Source organism: Solanum lycopersicum, chromosome 10 (genome assembly GCF_036512215.1).
Source record: "Solanum lycopersicum chromosome 10, SLM_r2.1".
In the NCBI taxonomy this organism is placed as follows: Eukaryota; Viridiplantae; Streptophyta; class Magnoliopsida; order Solanales; family Solanaceae; genus Solanum; species Solanum lycopersicum.
In genome coordinates, this window is record NC_090809.1 from 40,958,202 (window position 1) to 40,977,728 (window position 19,527).

Consider the following 19,527-nt stretch of genomic DNA (forward strand, 5'->3'; position numbering starts at 1 on the left):
AAAACTCATTTGGTTTCCACGTTACTAAAATATCGGTCACACTCTATTTTTTTCTTCAAAGACTCTTTTTCTTATATAGTCTATGGAATACTCACTTTGCTCTCAAAATGGTTTTTCTATCTAACTTGGTGTGTTCTACAAATGAGCAAGAATGGACTACTTAGAGAAGGATAAAACCATGCCTATGTCACTAATGACATAAGTAAATATAGGAAAGTCAAAAAGGGTTGCAAATCTTACCAATTTTCTAACCACCAAATCATTTATTTTCAACTCTAATTACTATCTTTTTAACAAAAACTTGTAGCAATTGAATAGCAAAAGTTGACCAAAAATTTATGGGATGGACTCAACACATTCAACAATCTTCATAAAATTGGAATTACTAATTAACACAAAGACCAAAAGCTGGACATTGCAATTGAAAGATCGAATGCAAAATAACTTATTTATAAAACAATATCAACACGTATACAGAAGCGTTGCAGAAGGCGAAGATGCTGTTGAAGCTTCTGTGTTATTTGAAGAACCAGTATGGTCTCTACTCCCTAAAGAGTGTACATCATAAATCTGAGGACCATTGGAGTGCTATGGGGATGCAAATGAAGTAGTTGGTCCATATTTTGACGTACTGCAATATGTCGGTAGAGGCATGGATAGAGGGAGTGTGGGAAATTGAGCTTCAAAATTAAGAACCTGAATTGCTTGCCTTATAAAAGGCCTTCAATTGTTATCTGGATGACAACATTATAAACCAATAATTAGTAAGTGCTACATATCCTAATTGAACTCTTATGAGAGTCTAAGATAAACTGCTTCACTAAGATTTCCCATCCCGTAAAGTCTCCAAACCCAATCAATAATATTTACTTGATGCTCCTCAACTTTAGGTTTAATAGGCTTCATTCCATAAGCTATTTCTAACGCTAAACACCAACTATAGATGTTTGTTTCCTTTCTAGCTTTTCCAGTGGTGACACATTAAGGAGCCATATAACCGATCATGGCTACCAAAACTGTTGTTTCAGATTCCTTATCATGGTCAACTAGCCTAGCTAAACCAAAAATCCCCAAGTTTGGCATTGAAATTGGAATCCAACATAGTATAGGAGTTGTTCCCATTTTTCATGTAGATAAAACAATGTTGAGGCCAAGCCTTGAGCAATCTTTAATCTTATTGGCCATGTTGAATGGATTTATCCCTTGAAAATTTGGTAATATAAGACTCCATTAGGAATAAGCTCATAGAGAAGTAGTAGTTCTCTTTTTTGATGGCACCAACCAATTAGTTGCACAAAATGTTTATATCTTAACCGACTGATAATCCTAACTTCTGATTCATACTCTTTTATTTCTTGCTTTGACTCCCTTGAAATCCTCCTAACAACAATATAGCAGTTGGATTCCTTTAAATATCCTTTATTAACATATCCAAACCCACCCTGGTCAAGCATCTCCTCCCGCAAAAAGTTATTTGTACATCTAACCAACTCACTTTACAAAAACTTCTTTGGTGGTATGCTTCTTTCAAATTCATTAGTTATGGAACCATCAATAATATCATAAATCATCTTCATCTTCTCTCACCTTCCTCTTTCTCAGAAAATGAAAACAATATAAAAATTGATAGTGCTATTGAAACACAACAACCAAAAAACAATCCAACAACTAGTCTTGACTCATTTTTTCTTGAAGTATCCTTAGGCACATGGCTTGGTAGGGGGTACATATGGATTTAGCACATGGCTTAGGGGTACATCTGGATTTACCACAGGGCTTGGTAGGGGTACATCTAGATTTAGCACAGGGCTTGGTAGGGGTGTATCTGGATTAGTTATATTGCAATTATAGTTTAAAAAAGAAGTTAAATTCCAATAATATAGGGTATGTATTGCAGTGAAGGTTCAGTTGCACTTGAGAATCCAAAAGTGACCCACTCTGGCAAATATGCCTTCAGATCAAGATTGTAAGATAAGTTCTGCAGGATGGTGAATATCATATTCCCTTGTGGTTGGAAACCAGTTAGGACAACATTAAGATTTTTTGAAATTCAATTATAAGTAATCGAGGCATCAATTCTCGTACCATTGTGAGAGCCACTAAACGAGGTCACATTAGCAACAGATTGCATGGAATTGATATTGATACCTACATGATCACTATGTGGATCATAATAGTTGGTAAAGATGTAAAATTTTACAGCAACAAAATGGTGATTTTTCGATAAATATTGTTGGTCAACACATGCAAGGCCAAGTCCCTCTCCTACAACAAAGTGTTTATCGTGAATTACTGAACCTACAGGGGCGAGGAAAAAGGTAAGACCATTAGCATATAGGTTTCTACCCTAAGAATTGGTTCTGAAGGAGAAATGCGTTGAGAAATCTTTGACAATAGCAGAGCCCTTGTCCCAAAGATAGATTGTTTTAGAATATGTAGCTCCACCTTTGATGAACTCTAAACTATTTTTGGTAAGCTGAATTACAGTGTTTTTTGAATAAAATCTGCTTCATATGTTATATTCTCATCATTGGGATTGAAACTATCAAAATTGAAGGAGAGTTAAAAGACAAAGGGGATTATCGAAACAAAGTATGATAAAGATTCAAAAATAGCCATACTTAGGCAAATGTATGTTGCTACACTAGTCAAAATAATAAAGTAATGTTTTATATTTTCTAGTGGCTAACATATTTATATTTATTGCATTAAGTGGGTAAACCTACAGTCTTGAAATTGAGACACTTAGTTATTTTGTCATTGATGAAAAATTATATAGAAAGTCATTTTAAACTACATTGAGAAAAAATGTGATCAAAAAGCTCAAACTCTCCTTTCTTCAAGATTATTATTTTCAAAACTGCCTTCAAGGACTGCAGATGCTTTGGTACTCCCTATTGGCAGAAGAATCTAATTTTGAGTAAGAATGTTATTAGTTGCTATTAGAGGATGTAAAATTTGTTTTTTTAGGGATATGATACAACTATACCCCAGATTATGACAATATTTAATAGACACATTAATTAATAAGGTCTTATTACCCTCTCGATCCATTTTTTAAATTATTGTGTATACTTTTTGGCTGGCGTGGTACCCAAACATCTTCCACATGTCTCAACTATGTGGAGTCATGCAGTGTGCGACCATAAGGTTTAAAAAAATACAACAAAAATGAGTTAGAGTCGTTAGTTTAGTTAAAATGTGTCTTAGAAATTTTGGTCATAGTATACTTGTCCCTTGCCCCTTGTCCCTTTTGTTATGCTATACTAGATGTGTCAAGAGGCACATGGATAACTATAGATGATAGAAAGTATGCCTCCGCTAACAATTACATATATATACCTTTGAAGGTTTCGTGAGATATTTTATTCACGCTAAATAAGAAAGATTAAAAATCCAGTAAAATATACCTGGTAGAAAGGCTGGAAATTTTTATCCACCAAGACATCCATTACACAATGCATTCTATTAGCTAGAATTCTTTCTTGGTCACAAGCTCAATCAATTAAGCTTGCTGACTTGTAGTCATGACATGTCCATTTCTCATTATTATTATATTTAGAGCAGGTAGTTGGGTAGCACAAGTCCCAGCAGAAGTTGTTTATAAAAGCGTATTGTGACGTCCTGCCACAATTCCAGCCTGATTCCGCGCCCGGATAGGGGAAGAACAATCTAGAGTTGTGCGGAGGAATCTAGGACCTTTTGGAAGTCTTAAGAAGGCTAGGGAAGGTCCCAAAGTATTGTAGAATTCTCTATAAAGGGGACCAAAGTGTAAATATCTTAGGGACTTATCAAGTAAATATTAATTGCACTTTAGTGCTTGGAATTAGTATAAATACAAGTGCTTCTCATTTGCAAAGGGACCAAGAAAGTTGTAAAGCATTCTCCAATTATAATACAAAGCCTTCTTCAAAATCTCTCTTTTGTTCTCTCTAAGTCATTTTCAAGCATTCTCTTCGCGTCGATGTCTTAAAGGGCTTCTTGAGCTTACAAGAACTTGAAAGATTAGTGAGTAAGTTGTCGAGGGCTGCACAAAACATTAGTATACAATCTAAGTCCATGAAAACGTGGTATCAGAGCCAGGTTTAATACTAAGGGAATGGCTACCAAAGGAGACGTAAATGGCGCTAGCACAACTAGTGTCCGTATGGATGGTGGAAAGAAGAACCGAAAGGGTAAGAAACATCAAAACGCTAATTAGGAGGTTATGCTTGATCCCACACCTAGCGATGCACAAACATCTTATCCGCCCTTAACTACCGAATCAAGTGACGATTAATTGGGGGAAGATGCCATAGACATTACAGTTGGAGAAGAATGGGTCGCAAGGGTGGAAGTGGCAAGGAAGGCTATGGAGATATTTTGTCGGTGCATGAATGTGGCCGGCGACAAGTTCAAGACCCTTGAGGACTTCATCCTTGAGGAGACCAAGAACATTCATAAGGAGTTGGAGGGCCACTAGCGGGCTGAGTTAGAGATGAAGAAGGCCATCACTTCCTCGAAGTGTCGAATTATGGACGCATTTAGCATGATGGATATGCTGATGGCCGAAGTCAAAACACTCAAGGAAGGCGTGGAGGTTTGAAGATCTACATTACCCGACCGTGATAGGAAGGCCAGGGTCGAGGCTCCCAAGACACCCATATTCAAGGGCGTCCCTGAAGCTCAAGAGATGGAAAAATTTCTATGGCACTTGGAGAATTGCTTCAAGTGTATTGAGGTGAAAACCGACGAGAATAAGATCAACACTGTCGTGTGGTAACTGTCCCAGATGGCTATGCTATGGTTGAGGAAAAAAGATACCGAGACTGTAGAGGGGACGTGCACCATCAACACGTGGGAGGAATTCCACGAATAATTCAAGAAAGTCTTCTTCCCTAACAACGTCATGAATAAGTTTAAGCGGAAGTTCCGAGAATTGAAGTAATCGGGAATCATTCAGGCATACGTGAAAGAGTTCACAACTCTAACGCTTCAAATTCCCAACCTCATAGACGAGGACATGTTGTTCCACTTCATGGACAGACTACATAATTCAGTCAAGATAGAGTTTGAGAGGCGACAAGTCAAGACTATAAATGAAGCCATCACACAAGCCGAGTCCTTGACAGACTTCAATTATGAACGGCATGACAAGGCGAAGGGCAGGGTTGCAGGAAGTATTCATGCCAAAGGTGGGGGAGATTGTGGCTAAGGGAAGGAGAACCAGGCACACCCCAATTATCATGACCCCGACCAAATGGATAGCAAGCGGTTCATGCTCTAGAATTACACAAAGAAGCAGGCGCAGACCAACAAAGGAGATGTTTGCTACATATGCGGTGGACCACATGACTATGCCAGGTGCCCCGAGATGAAGAACCATGGTGCCATCCTATGAGAAAGGAAGGAGAAGGATACAAAAGAACAAGGGCAGGACGCTAGCACGACACAATAAGGCATGGTGAGACTATTCAGCGCGATAGCCCAACAGAAAAAGAAGTCGGGAGACCTCAGCACGCAGTATGTAGACATCTCCATAAGTGGACGACCAGCTCGTGCCATTGTAGAATCTGGGGCCAAAGAAAACATCATGAACAAGACAACCATAGAGAGGTTAAGGCTGAACTATGTGCCAAGCCACACCTGCGTCAAGACTGTTAACGCCCCACTGACTCCCGTGTGTGGGGTCGCCCAAGGAGTAAGCATCATGTTGAGAAAGTTGTAAGGAATGACTAACTTTACCATCACTCCTATAGATATATTTGATATCATTCTCCAACAAGAGTTCTGCAGCGTTGCCACACAATGATCGACCCCTACCTCTGATGTTCATGGACAGACTACATAATTCAGTCAAGATAGAGTTTGAGAGGCGACAAGTCAAGACTATAAATGAAGCCATCACACAAGCCGAGTCCTTGACAGACTTCAATTATGAACGGCATGACAAGGCGAAGGGCAGGGTTGCAGGAAGTATTCATGCCAAAGGTGGGGGAGATTGTGGCTAAGGGAAGGAGAACCAGGCACACCCCAATTATCATGACCCCGACCAAATGGATAGCAAGCGGTTCATGCTCTAGAATTACACAAAGAAGCAGGCGCAGACCAACAAAGGAGATGGTTGCTACATATGCGGTGGACCACATGACTATGCCAGGTGCCCCGAGATGAAGAACCATGGTGCCATCCTATGAGAAAGGAAGGAGAAGGATACAAAAGAACAAGGGCAGGACGCTAGCACGACACAATAAGGCATGGTGAGACTATTCAGCGCGATAGCCCAACAGAAAAAGAAGTCGGGAGACTTCAGCACGCAGTATGTAGACATCTCCATAAGTGGACGACCAGCTCGTGCCATTGTAGAATCTGGGGCCAAAGAAAACATCATGAACAAGACAACCATAGAGAGGTTAAGGCTGAACTATGTGCCAAGCCACACCTGCGTCAAGACTGTTAACGCCCCACTGACTCCCGTGTGTGGGGTCGCCCAAGGAGTAAGCATCATGTTGAGAAAGTTGTAAGGAATGACTAACTTTACCATCACTCCTATAGATATATTTGATATCATTCTCCAGCAAGAGTTCTGCAGCGCTGCCACACAATGATCGACCCCTACCTCTGATGTTCATGGTCATGGAGCGGGAAGGGTCCTGCATGGAACCTCTAGTCAAGGTGCCAAAAAAAGAAGGACATGCCTAATTATCGGCCATGCAGATTGTGAAAGGCCTAAAGAAAGGAGAACCTACGTTTCTAGCTTCCATTGCAAGTTCAGAAGAAGACAATGGTACTATGGAGTCCTTACCACCGATCATACAGAATGTACTTGAAGAAAAAAAGGATGTGATGCCGGACGACCTGCAATAGACTCTTTCTGCGAGGTGCGAGGTAGATCATAGAATAAAGTTGGAGGTCAGAGCCAATTCACACACACATGCACCTTACCGTATGGATCCACCTGAGTAAGAGGATATAAGGAAGCGAATAGAGAAGCTCCTAAAGGCCAGTCACCCGTCCATCCAAGGCACCTTATGGCACGGAATTGTTGTTTCAGAATAACAAAGACGGGTTCTTGCGCTTATGCATCGTCTATTGGGCGCTCAATAAGGTAACAATAAAGAAAAAATATCATATCCACTAATTATAGACTTGTTTGATAGATTTTTCCAGGCCAAATACTTCACCAAGATAGATCTCCGAAAAGGCTACTACCAAGTGCGCATCGCTGAGGGGGATGAGCCGTAGACAGCGTACGTGACAAAATATGGAGCATATGAGTGGTTCGTGATGCTATTCGGCTTAACCAACGTACCTTCCACCTTTTGCACGCTGATGAACAAGATATTTAATCCATACTTGGACCAGTTCATGGTTGTGTACTTGGATGACATAGTCATCTATAGTAGCACATTGGAGGAGCACGTGAAGAACTTGAGGAAAGTCTTCTAAGACATACTAGAGAAACAACTCTATGTCAAGTGGGAGAGGTTCGAGTTCGCCCAGCATGTGGTACAATTCTTAGTCTATGTTATCAGCAAGGGTAAACTACGGATGGACGAAGAAAATATTCGTGCGATCCAGGAGTGGGAGGCGCCCACGAAGGTGACCGAGCTATGATACTTCCTTGGACTTGAGAACTACTATCACAAGTTAATTAGTGGCTACTCCGCTAAAGCTGCTCCACTGAATGAGGTGTTAAAGAAGAATAAGTCAGGGGTTTGGAGCGAGGATTTCCAAATAACGTTCGAAGGTCTCAAGACTGCACTGACGAAAGAATCGGTCTTGACGCTGCCCCACATTCCAAGATCTTCAAAGTACATATAGATGCAATAGATTTTACCACTGGGGGAGTCTTAATGAAAGATAGACACCCAATAGCATTCGAAAGTCACAATCTAAACAAGACCTAACGACGTTACACGATGCAAGAGAAAGACATGATGGTCATTGTACATTGCCTACGCACATGGAGACACTACTTACTGGGCTCCAAGTTCGTGGTTAAGACCAACAACGTGGCCACTAGCTACTCCCAATCAAAAAATAAGATCAACCGAAGCAAGCTAGATTAAATTACTTTCTAGTCGAGTTTGACTACATCTTGGATTACAAGCAAGGAAGAGGCAATGTCGTGGCCGACACACTAAGTAGGAAGGACGAGCATGCTGCCATAACTACATCTCATTGTGACATTCAAGATGCAATTACACGATCCAGAGGCCAAGAAGCTGATGAAATTGGCTAACTAAGGAAAAACCAGACGTTTTTTTAGTAAAATATGGTCTTTGGCTCACTACATGTTGAAGGATCTATATGCCTAAGTTTGGGTCTATCAGGCGGCACATCATTAAGGAAATCCAAGATACACCGTGGGTTGGGCATCTAGAGCAGCAACATACGAGGGCGTTGATTGAGTCTATTTACTTCTGGCCGCACATGTGGGGCAACATCGAGTGCTCTGTGCAACCTTTTCTTGTGTGCCAACAAGACAAATTGGAACAAAGGTAACCGGGAGGGTTACTAGAGCCATTAGCAGTAGTAGAGTGCCCATGGGAGAGTGTGACGATGGGCTTCATCACTTCCTTGCCGAAGTCTGACGGGTTTGGTACGATCATGGTCGTGGTGGATAGGTTTTCAAAGTATGCTACCTTCATGCTCGTCACAGCTGGTTGCACCGCAAAAAAGGCTGCTCGATTATTCTTCAAGAACGTGGTGAAATATTGTGGGCTGCCGAGACATATCATTAGCGATCGAGACCCCCCCTTTATCGGGAACTTTTGGAGATATTTTTTTGAGATACTTGGCACGGAGATTCACTTCAACACAAGTTTTCACCCGCACATCGAAGGCCAGACGGAATACATCGATGCCGTATTGAAGTGCTATCTAAGGCACTATGTTAGTGAGCATCAGAAGTATTGGGCCAGACTCCTATACATGGTGAAATTTTCCTATAATCTCCAGAAGAGTAAGTCCATTAGGCGCAAATTTGAGTTGGCGACAGGCCAATAACCCCAAACTCTGCATTCATTTTTTGGCTATATTTTAGGGTAAGAGTTTGGTTACCGACCATCTTGCCAAGGGATGGGGGGAGCAGCTTGACACTGCCAATTCCTACAAGGCAACCAAAAGGATGAAGAAGTTCGCCAACCGCAAGCATCATCCCACGGACAATAAAGAAAGTGACATGGTCTTGGTGAAATTCAACCCAATACAATCCAAGGCACTAATAGGCGTCCAATCAAAACTTAGTGCGCAAACATAAGGGTCCTTTCAAGATCATTGCCAAGCTGGGAAAGATCTCGTAAAAGTAGGCGTTACCTCCATACTTCAAGATCCATCCAGTGTTTCAAGCAAGAATCCTCAATCCGTACCATGAGGACAAGGAGGATTCTAGACGGGACCGATCATCACGAGCACCCATTACAGTCACCGCCTTTTATGATTGGGATATTGAGGCTATCATAGATTATCAAGCCAAACAGAAGCAAGTTGAACAAGCTTGCGCCATGTTCCTGGTGCATTGGAAGGGACAAACTCCAGAGGAGGCCACATGGGAGAAATATGAAGTTGTGGCAATTCAAAGAAAAAGTCCAGGATTTTTTGCAACAATGTGCCGCGGTAGTCGCATCATTAGGTAGGGGAGAATGTGACTTCCCTCCACAACTCCATCCTGATTCCGCGTGCAAATAGGAGAACAACATTCTAGAGTTGTGCGGAAGAGTCTAAAACCTTTTGGAAGTCTCAAGAAGGCTAGGGGAGGTTCCAAAGCATTGTAGAATTCTATAGAAAGGGGACCAAAGTTAAAATATCCTACAAACTTGTCAAGTAAATACTAATTGAATTTTATTCCTTTAGAAGTAGAATGAATAGAAGTGCCCCTCATTTGCAAAGGCACTAAGAAAGTTGTAACACATTCTTCAAACATATTACAAAGCCTTCTTCAAAAGCTCTCTTTTGTTCTCTCTAAGTCCTTTTCAAGCATTCTCTTAGTGTTCTAAGTCTGATAGTTTTCCTTGAGCTTACAAGACTTTGAAAGATTAGTGAGTAAGTTGTCGGGGCTTCACGAAACTGTAGCAAATACTCCAAGTCCTTGACAATATTATCTCTTCCATAATATAAGTTTTATTGTTTTCAATCCTCTCAGTAGAAGTAGTTAAGCTTGTGATCTTGTTCTAGGATATTCCACTCTTCAAATTAGCATGTAGTCATTGCACTCTTGACTTTTGTTTTGCTATACTTTCTTCAATAGTTAGCAATTTTTCTAAATTATCCTTAACCTTTTTTCAATTCCTTAATGATAATCTATTCTTCCTCATAGTAATTTGCAAGTCATGTAAATATTGTTTGTACATTCTTACTCTTTCCCACTCCATGATATTCAAAGGTATTCAATTCTTTCAGAGCTCTTTAACACTCTTTAGTTTCTACCACACCTCATACATTGTACAAGTGCTATGCCTTTGTTGCCAAAGTCTTTGTACTATCCTCTGGAACTTTTCATGCTTCACTATATGATTTCAAAACATTAAAGGCTTATGTCTTATATCTTCATCCATTCTCAAAGTAACACATAGATGTGAGTAATCTGAGCATTCTGGGTTCATTACCTGTACTTCCAATGGTTGCATAAATAGAAGCCATCTAACATTCACTAGTGCGTAACTAAACCTACTATATTTGGTAAAACCCCTACCATTTACCCTTAGAATTGTCATGCCTGTATCTATCAAAAAAGATTTTATGTCCTTAGTGTTAGCTTCATAGGTTATAGAACAAACCATTTTATCCTCAACTCTATGGAAAACCTTATAATCTCTCATAGACAACCATACCCATGATGTCCTAGATCAATATTTCTCATCTTCTCCATAGTCTCCTTCTATCCTCAATGGTATGAAAACCATATATTACATAAAGAAAAACATGAAATTCAGAGATTTGTTTCGCACATCCAAGTGATATATTGTTCATCAATTTCCACTAGTTCACAATCCGTGACTTGAGGGTCCTATATTGTCATGACCCAAGGTAGAACCTTGTGTAACATGACGTATAAGATCCAAAAGGCCCCATACAATCCATTGAACATTGTTCATACACAAAAATAAAATTTTTAAGAGATTTAAAAGATTAAATCAAATCACAGAGTTTCATAAAATAAAATGAAAATTAACATGGTCACAAAGCCATCTAGTACATATGAAGTTCTTGGGACGTAGCCAGTGCTGAGTTAATACTATAGTTGAATTAATCCTAACTATTTTAATTAAGTCTAATGCAAAGATATAACAATAGTATGTTTCGAAAAGAAAACATATCCCTTCCAAAAGACAAACATGGGGTTTCTGTAAAAGTGAAGTAATGACCCTTAATGTTAGTTTATCTATATGAAAAAAAATAAATTTTCTATTTGAAACTCCTCCTCTTGAAAAATCTATATAAGCATTGCATTTTGTGAGCATAAGAAAAAATCAACAAAAACCAAAAAATAAAATTAAGTGAAAAAGGTGTTCCTCCTTCCTAGTCTTAAGCTTATTATTAGAATATTTTTTGGCAATTGGCTTGGGCAGTCTCCAAACTTTAAGCCGCGAGAGCACGTGTTTGAGAGTAAATGTTGAACCTTAGGGTACTACAATTTGAACTGGATTCGGGCGGAAATCGCTTTCAAGGCAGTGGCTTGCCATGACATAATGTTTGTGATAAGTTATTTATTACTTTATGATTCCAATCTGATATCAACATTGTAGTATTCCAAAAATATGAAAGAGATTTTACTAACACACAAAATTGATAAATGACTATTTTATTGAAAAAAGCTTTTTCTTATTTGCCAATATTTGAGCCTTTGGATAAAAATAATTTTAAACGATGGTCACAAATTTAAATTTTCTTTGAAAAATTACAAGTTGATTATATTTTATTTAAAAAACATTATATTAATGGTTCTAACACCACTACTTATTCTAGTAATGTTATGATTTTTGATGATGTTGTTAATAAGAAGTTTGAAAAGGATAATAGAACTGTGAGAGGCATTTGCTAAATCACATGACTAAATTCTTTATTTGATTTATTTGTTACCTATAAATTTTCTAAAGAAATATGGGATAGTTTAGAAAAGAAATATAGTGTTGATGATGCAGGAAAGAAAAAATATATCGTCAGACAATGGATTAAATTCCAAATGGTTGATAATAAGCCAATAATGGAACAAGTTCATGATTATAGGAACTTGACTGCTGATGTTCTCAATGAGGACATGAAGATGTGTGAGATATTACAGGTTAATATTCTGTATGAAAAATTCCCACCGTCTTGGAATGATAATAGAAATCAATTGAAATATAAGAAAAAGAATTTAATTCTCCAAGAACTTATTAGTCACATGAGGACTGGAGAGGTGAACCGTCTCAAAGATAAGATGGAAGAAATTTCTCTTAATTCTTCTAAAGCAAATCTTTTTTAATCTTCTGGCACTTTTGTGAAAGACATGTTCAAAGGCAAACAAAATAAAGTCTTGAAAAAAGAACATATGATGAAAGAAAATCAATTCAACAAGTTAGAGGGTTAAATCAAAATTTAAGGGCCCTTGTTTTGTTTGTGAAAAAGTTTGTCACATAGCTGCCAAAAGAAAAGGGAAGGACTCAAAGTAGGAAGAATAGAGTGATGTCCAAGCCAATCCTGCTGAGAGTAATGAAGTGATTGCTTCTATAGTCGTTGAGGCAAATCTGGTTGCAAATAAAACTTACTGGGTGCTAGACACAGGCGCCTCAAGGTTCTATTTTGTGGAAGTTTTCCAAACAGACTTGTATAGAACATTCTACCATGGAAGCTGAATTCATTGTTCTCGAGTTGACAGGGAGAGAAGCTGAGTGGCTAAGAAATATTTTGGAAGATATGTCATTGTAGGGAAGACAAGCATGACAAGGCTCTCTTCACTGTGACTCACAAGTAGCAAATGGAATTACCAAAAATAGTGTGTATAATGAAAAAAATAGACATATTCGTATAAGACATGGGGTAGTTAAACAATTGTTGAAGTTGTGTGTTATTTCCTTATAATAAGTAAGGTCCAAAAGAAATTTAGTGGATCCTATAACCAAGTGCTTGACAAGGAAAATAGTCCTTGAAACGTCGAGGGGATGGGGCTAAATACCATTGATTGAGGTAATGTGGTGGACCTGTTAGGCCTCAATATACACCACATTTTCTATCCCTATAGCGTGAGATAATGTTTTATATGGTTGAGATTATCTTGCTCTTAATGATTCTATTGCCATAAGGTGGTCTATTTGATATAGACTTGATGGAATAACCTACGTGAGTTTAAAGGTGTTGTCACCTTTTATGAAAAACATGGGTCGTCTTTCTAGAGAACTCATAAGAGTCAAGGTGTGTATGCATGACCATAAAAGCACTTTGTTCGTATCGCGGAGGTTGCTTAAAATTTAAGCACATAGTATGTAATATGGGGTATCAACTTATATATACTCAGTTCAAGAGTAGTTCACTTTGTGTATATTAAGTTGTTGCCTCATATCGTTACGTGTCAATTCAAATTTAAAGATAATAACACTTTAGTACACGTTCCTTCCTTTTGCCCAAAAGTCAATTGTTACTCTTTATCTTTGTTGGTGTGGGATTGTAGAGTTAATACTATCATTGAGTTAATCCTAACTATGTTCATTAAGTCTAATGCAATGATATAACAATAATACGTTTCAAAAGAGAAAACATATCCGTTCCAAAAGACGAACAAGAGGTTTCTGTATCGGTGAAGTAATGACCTATAATACCATTAATCTTGACAAACCATTTTTCAAAATAAAAAGAATAACTCTTCTATTTGAAACCCCTCCTCTTGAAATATCTATATAAGCATGCCATTTTGTGAGCATAAGAAAAAACACAACAAAAACCAAAAAAGAAAAAGAAGAGAAAAAGTTGTTCCTCCTTTCTTTTCTTAAGCTTATTCTTAGAATATTTTTGGGCAATCGGTTTTGGGAAATCACTAAACATCCAGCTACGAGGGCACGTGTTTGAGAGTAACTGTGGAACCTTGGAGAGCAACCAGCTACTGTGATTTGCACTAGAGTCGGGCCGAAATCGCTTTCAAGAAAGTGGCTTGCCATGACATAGTGTTTGTGATAAGTTATTCATTACTTTATAACTCCAATTTAATATCAATATTGTTGTAATTTTTCCCTACATCCCGTACATCAAGTCCAAAGATTAATAGTATAGACAAAATGAATGAAAGTTTGGTCCTTGGAACATGAGGATTCACCAATCTTCAAAATCTCTAATACGGATTGCTTGTTGTGGGAGTGTGAACCTGGATCATCAGACCCTACATTTGGATCATAAATGTGGGAAAGAGTATGCTTTAGTACAAATCTGCTATAAGTATGAAATACATGCATAAAACATTTGAAAGCATGATAAAAACGACCGATTTCATGAAATGTAATGACCAAAGTAAAACATGAATTAAAAGAGTGAGAAAACATAAATCATAAGGTAAAAAAGACCATTGCAATTGACATATTTAAACATTGATAAGACACTTCAAGAAGTATCCTTAGTTCACTATTGTGGGAGATTTACTTTTAACTGAAATGTCAGACCATGTGAGCTATTAACATAAAATCAGTGTCTATCCCACATTGAAAAGAGGTGTCCTACTTTCAGTGTCTATCCCACATGGAAAAGAGGTGTCCTACTTTCAAAGGTAAAACCATGAACTTCTAGATATTGTAGATCCACTACATAATGTCTATCTAAGACAATCATCCCATGCAACACGTAGGTGTTGGGTATAGAGATTGCTACTAGAAACTTGTCCTCTACTAATGTAACATCGTGCATCCAAAAACATACCTTAGTGTTGATTTTGAGATGTTGCAGGTGAGACTCACGGTCACCACCCAAGGACCATAAGTGACCCACGATCTATGCTGGTGTCCGTGGTTTGCGTCCGCAACTCCTCCCTAGAAGCGCCTGAAAAAATTGGCTAAGCATCTCTTCCAGAGAAAAGTTATTTGTACATCAAACGAATTCACGGTAGAAGAATTTTTTGGTCATGTGCTTCTTTAAAATTCATTAGTCATGGAACCATCAATAATATATTCATCTTCTCTTACCTTCCTCTTTCTCCAAAATGCAAATAATATAAAAACAGATACAGCTATCGAAACACAACCAGTAGAAATCAGTCTAATCACTAATCTTGACTTATTTTTGCTTGAAGTATCCTCTGGAACAGGTCATGGTAGGGGTACATTTGGATGTTTTATGTTGTCATTATATTTGAAAGAAGAATTAAAATTCCAAGAAAATATTGTATGTATTGGAGTGAAGTTTCATGTTGCACCTGAGAAGACAAAAGTAACCCATTCTGGCAAATGTTCCCTCAAATGAATATTGTAAGATAGGTTTTGCAGGACGGTGATTTTCTCCGATTGAATTATAAGTAATCCAGGCATTAGTTTATGTATCATTGGGAATGCTACTAAACCAGTTCACAACAGCTTAGGATTGCATGGATTTGACATTGATACCTACATGATCACCCCGTGGATCATAATAGTTGGTATAGATATAAAACTTAACAATAACAAAATGGTGATTTCTCCATGAACATTTTTTATTAGAACTTGCAAGGCCAAGTCCCTCTACTGCGGCAAAGAGTTTACCAGGAATTACTGAACCTTCAGGGGCGAGGAAAAGGGTAAGACCATCAACATAGTTATTTCTTCCATGTGAATTGATTCCAAACGAGAAATGCATTGAGAAATCTGTGACATTTTAAGAGGTGTTGTCATAAAGATTGAGTGTTCTAGAGTATGTAGCACGACCTATGCTGAGGTTTACACCATTTTTAGTGAGTTTAATTACACCGTTTTCTGAATAAGCATCTGCTTCATATGTTATATTCTGATTATTGGAATTAAAACTATCAAAATTGAAGGAGGGTGAAGTGACAAAGGGGATTATCAAAACAAAGTATGATAAAGATGTAAAAACTGCCATACTTAAACAAATGTATGTTGCTACAGTAGTCAAAATAATGAAGTAATTTTTTTTATATTTTCAAGCGGCAAAAAGGTCCTTCTATTTTCTATATTCTTATTTTCAAGGAAATAACAAATATACTTTATTTCCACTTATTAGATATGTGCAAGACAAATCAATTCTTTCCTTTCTTGGCTGATCTTCTTTTTCTTGATTTGATTTCTCCTAAAGACGATCCTAGAATGCTGGACGCGATTGCTTCTTTAATTTGTCCCTTGACTTAAGCTTATTGTCCTTATCGGCTAATTTTAAGGATTCTCTTCCTTTTGTGTCTCTCTCTGATTATTTGCAAGTAACAATATTTGATGTTATTGACCAACTTTTTGCTTCCCTTCTTAACTGGATTTTGCCCGTAGTTAGTCTTGATTGCTGCAATATACTGAACTCCATCATTTCGGGAATAGGTTCTTTGTTTCTATCTTGTTCCTTTTCTATATCAAGTGGCTGGTTAGTGTAAGCATTTGTCATTATTGAAATATTTTATTATAAGAGGTTAACAATGTGATTTGAGCATCCTGAATCAATAATCCAATAAACAAGTCAATTAGATTAAATATTAAAGCTGTGAAGGCTAGATCCTCGTCTTTAATAGTGAAGAAAGCCTCAACATCCCATTCCTTTTCAACCTTGGAAATGGAAGCATTACATGTCCATAATTTTTTCCCTTGACCTGCAACCTTTCACCATATGTTCCTTGTTGTCACAATTGTAGCACTTCCCTTCAAACTTTTTTTCCACAATGATTCTTCAAACCACCACTTCCACGAGTCCTCTCTTTACCTTGGCGACCTTCCATCACATCATCGGTCTTCTTAGATTTGGGACCATGCTTCTTGAAATTTCAAATTCCTTTATTGACATAGAGTGAAGCTTCATCATCAGTGAATCTTCTCCCCTTTGCTTGGCCAAAGATTCCTGTCCAACTAGAATATTCTTCAATTCTACAAGTGAAGGTTGAATTTTCCATCCTTGTATTGAAGCAATGAAGCCTGTATATTCGCTTCATCCTTGTCTCTCAAATTGGAGCTTGTGGATCTAACTTCAAATATCTCTACATAACATCTTTAACTTATGAAAGTATTGTGCAATTGTCATGTTCCGTTGTGCTATGAAAGTAATTCACTCTATAAGAGTTGGATGCTCGTGTCATTTTTTCTATTAAAATAACTTGGTGAATGTATCTCAAGACTGCTTTTGGGGTAGTTGTATCTTATATATGCTCAAGCACATCCTCTTCAGTCTTTGCTTTCCTTCTTTTATCTTCCACTTCCACAACATGGTGTTTGCATCTTCTACTTCTAGTTGTGTCACCTCACTGCCATTGACAACCTCCCACAATTATTCTTGCCCTTGCATATAAGAAATATACAAGTTGATCATGTACTATAGTTGCTGTTGTTAAGATTTTTCATTCCACCGACATCCTATAGGTCCGTCATATAATCGACATCACAAATCTCAATAGAAAGAAAAACAATAGTATGTGATTTTAACAGAACAACCTCTCGCTGATACCAAATGAAGAGCTGACAAAATAATAAGTTCAATACAAAGTATTGTAGCGAAAGAGTCAGATAAGTAGTGTGCAGAGAAAATGATAGATATATTTTATTCCATCGCTTAATGGTCTTATAAATACTTACAAAAACTCTATGCAACACATAAATAAGAAAACTATCAGGTACTCAAGAAATATTAACTTAACAACTTAAAGCTAAAAAATAGTTGTAGCACAGTCTGGGTCAAATTAAAAACCAAGGCTGATGTTATACAATTTTAGCAATAACTTCTTTCAAATTTATTGTTCATGGAACCATCAATAATATCATCCTCTTCATCTTCGCTGTCCTTTCTCTTTCTCCAAAATGCAAACAATATCAAAACAGATACTGCGATTGAAAGACAACCAACAGAAAACAATCCAAATCACTAGTCCTGACTTAATTTTGCTTGAAGTATACTTAGGCACAGGGCTTAGAAGGGGTATATCTGAATCAGTTATGTTGTCATTATAGTTTAAAGAAGAAGTAAGATTCCAAGAATATATGGTATGTATTGCAGAGAAGGTTCCTGTTGCACCTGAGAAGCCAAAAGTGACCCACTATGGCAAATATGCCTTCAGATAAAGATTGTAAGACAGGTTCTGCAGGATAGTGACTATGATATTCCCTTGTGGTTGGAAACCAGTAAAAACAACAGTAAGATTTTCTAGATTGAATTATAAGTAATCTAGGTATCAGTTCTCGTACCATCCGGAGAGCCGCAAGAAAAGTTCACATTAGCTACAGATTGCATGGAGTTGATATCGATACCCACATGATCACCCTGTGGATCATAAGAGTTCCAAAAGATGTCAAATTCGACAACAACAAAATGATGACTTTTTGATGAATATTGTTGATCAACACTTGCAAGGCCAAGTCCCTCTCCTGCAGAAAAGTGTTTATCAGGAATTACTGAACTTGTAGGGGAGAGGAAAAAGGTTAGACCATCAACATATAATTTTCTGCCTTGAGAATTGATTCTAAAGGAGAAATGTGTTGAGAAATCTGTGACATTCACAGAGGCCTTGTCCCAAAGATAGAGTGTTTTAGAGTATGTAGCTCGGCCTATGCTTAACTCTGAATCATTTTCGTTGAGCTGAATTACACCGTTTTTGAATAAGCATCTGCTTCATATGTGATATTCTCATCATTGGGATTGAAACTATAAAAATGGAAGGAGAGTGAAGTGACAAAGGGGATTTGTCAAAACAAAGAAAGATAAAAGATGCAAAAACAGCCATAGCTAGGCAAATGTTGTTACACTAGTCAAAATAATAAGGTAATGTTTCATATTTTCATGTGAGTAAAAAGTCGTTATATTTTCTATATGCTTATTTTCGAGGAAGAAACAAGTACACTTTATTTCCTCTCCTTCTCTCATGCTAATAAAGTATCGTGGAAAGGGCTAAATAATGGACCCACCTTGTCTATTTACTCCATCAAAAAATTGATTGATCATCTCACCCTTTGGTTAAACCCTGTTACAATAATATTTTCTAAGAACCTTAAATATAAATTTTAATAAATTAATGAAGTTACTTATATTCTTTTGGTTATATACTAAAATAGGGAACATAGCCATGCTTCGTGCGAGTATTAAAATATGTGTGTTAGAATTATTTTTCTTTCCGATTAGTTATATCTCAACTATATCATATTGTTTGATTTCATCATTATTTTTTAATTTTATTGTAGGGAGGAAGGAAAAAAAATCGCTCAATTTTGTTTAATAGTTGGTTTTACCTTCAAGTATATTATCCAGTCATTCATATCGGCCATCATCTATAAACTTGCGATATGTACTCTTCAATTTGATCGAAAATCGTAAATCAAATGATATTACTCATTTTAAAAAAGATACTCCTTCTGTCCCTATTTACTTGTACATATTTCCTTTTATATCTATCCCTATTTACTTGTCTATTTT

At 37.5% G+C, this 19,527-nt stretch overlaps 1 pseudogene; it reads right to left on the reverse strand.

Moving 5' to 3' along the window:
* Positions 1–462: 462 nt before the first annotated feature.
* LOC109121363 (L-type lectin-domain containing receptor kinase IX.1-like) lies at positions 463–18,794 on the reverse strand (annotated as a pseudogene).
* Positions 18,795–19,527: the final 733 nt, after the last annotated feature.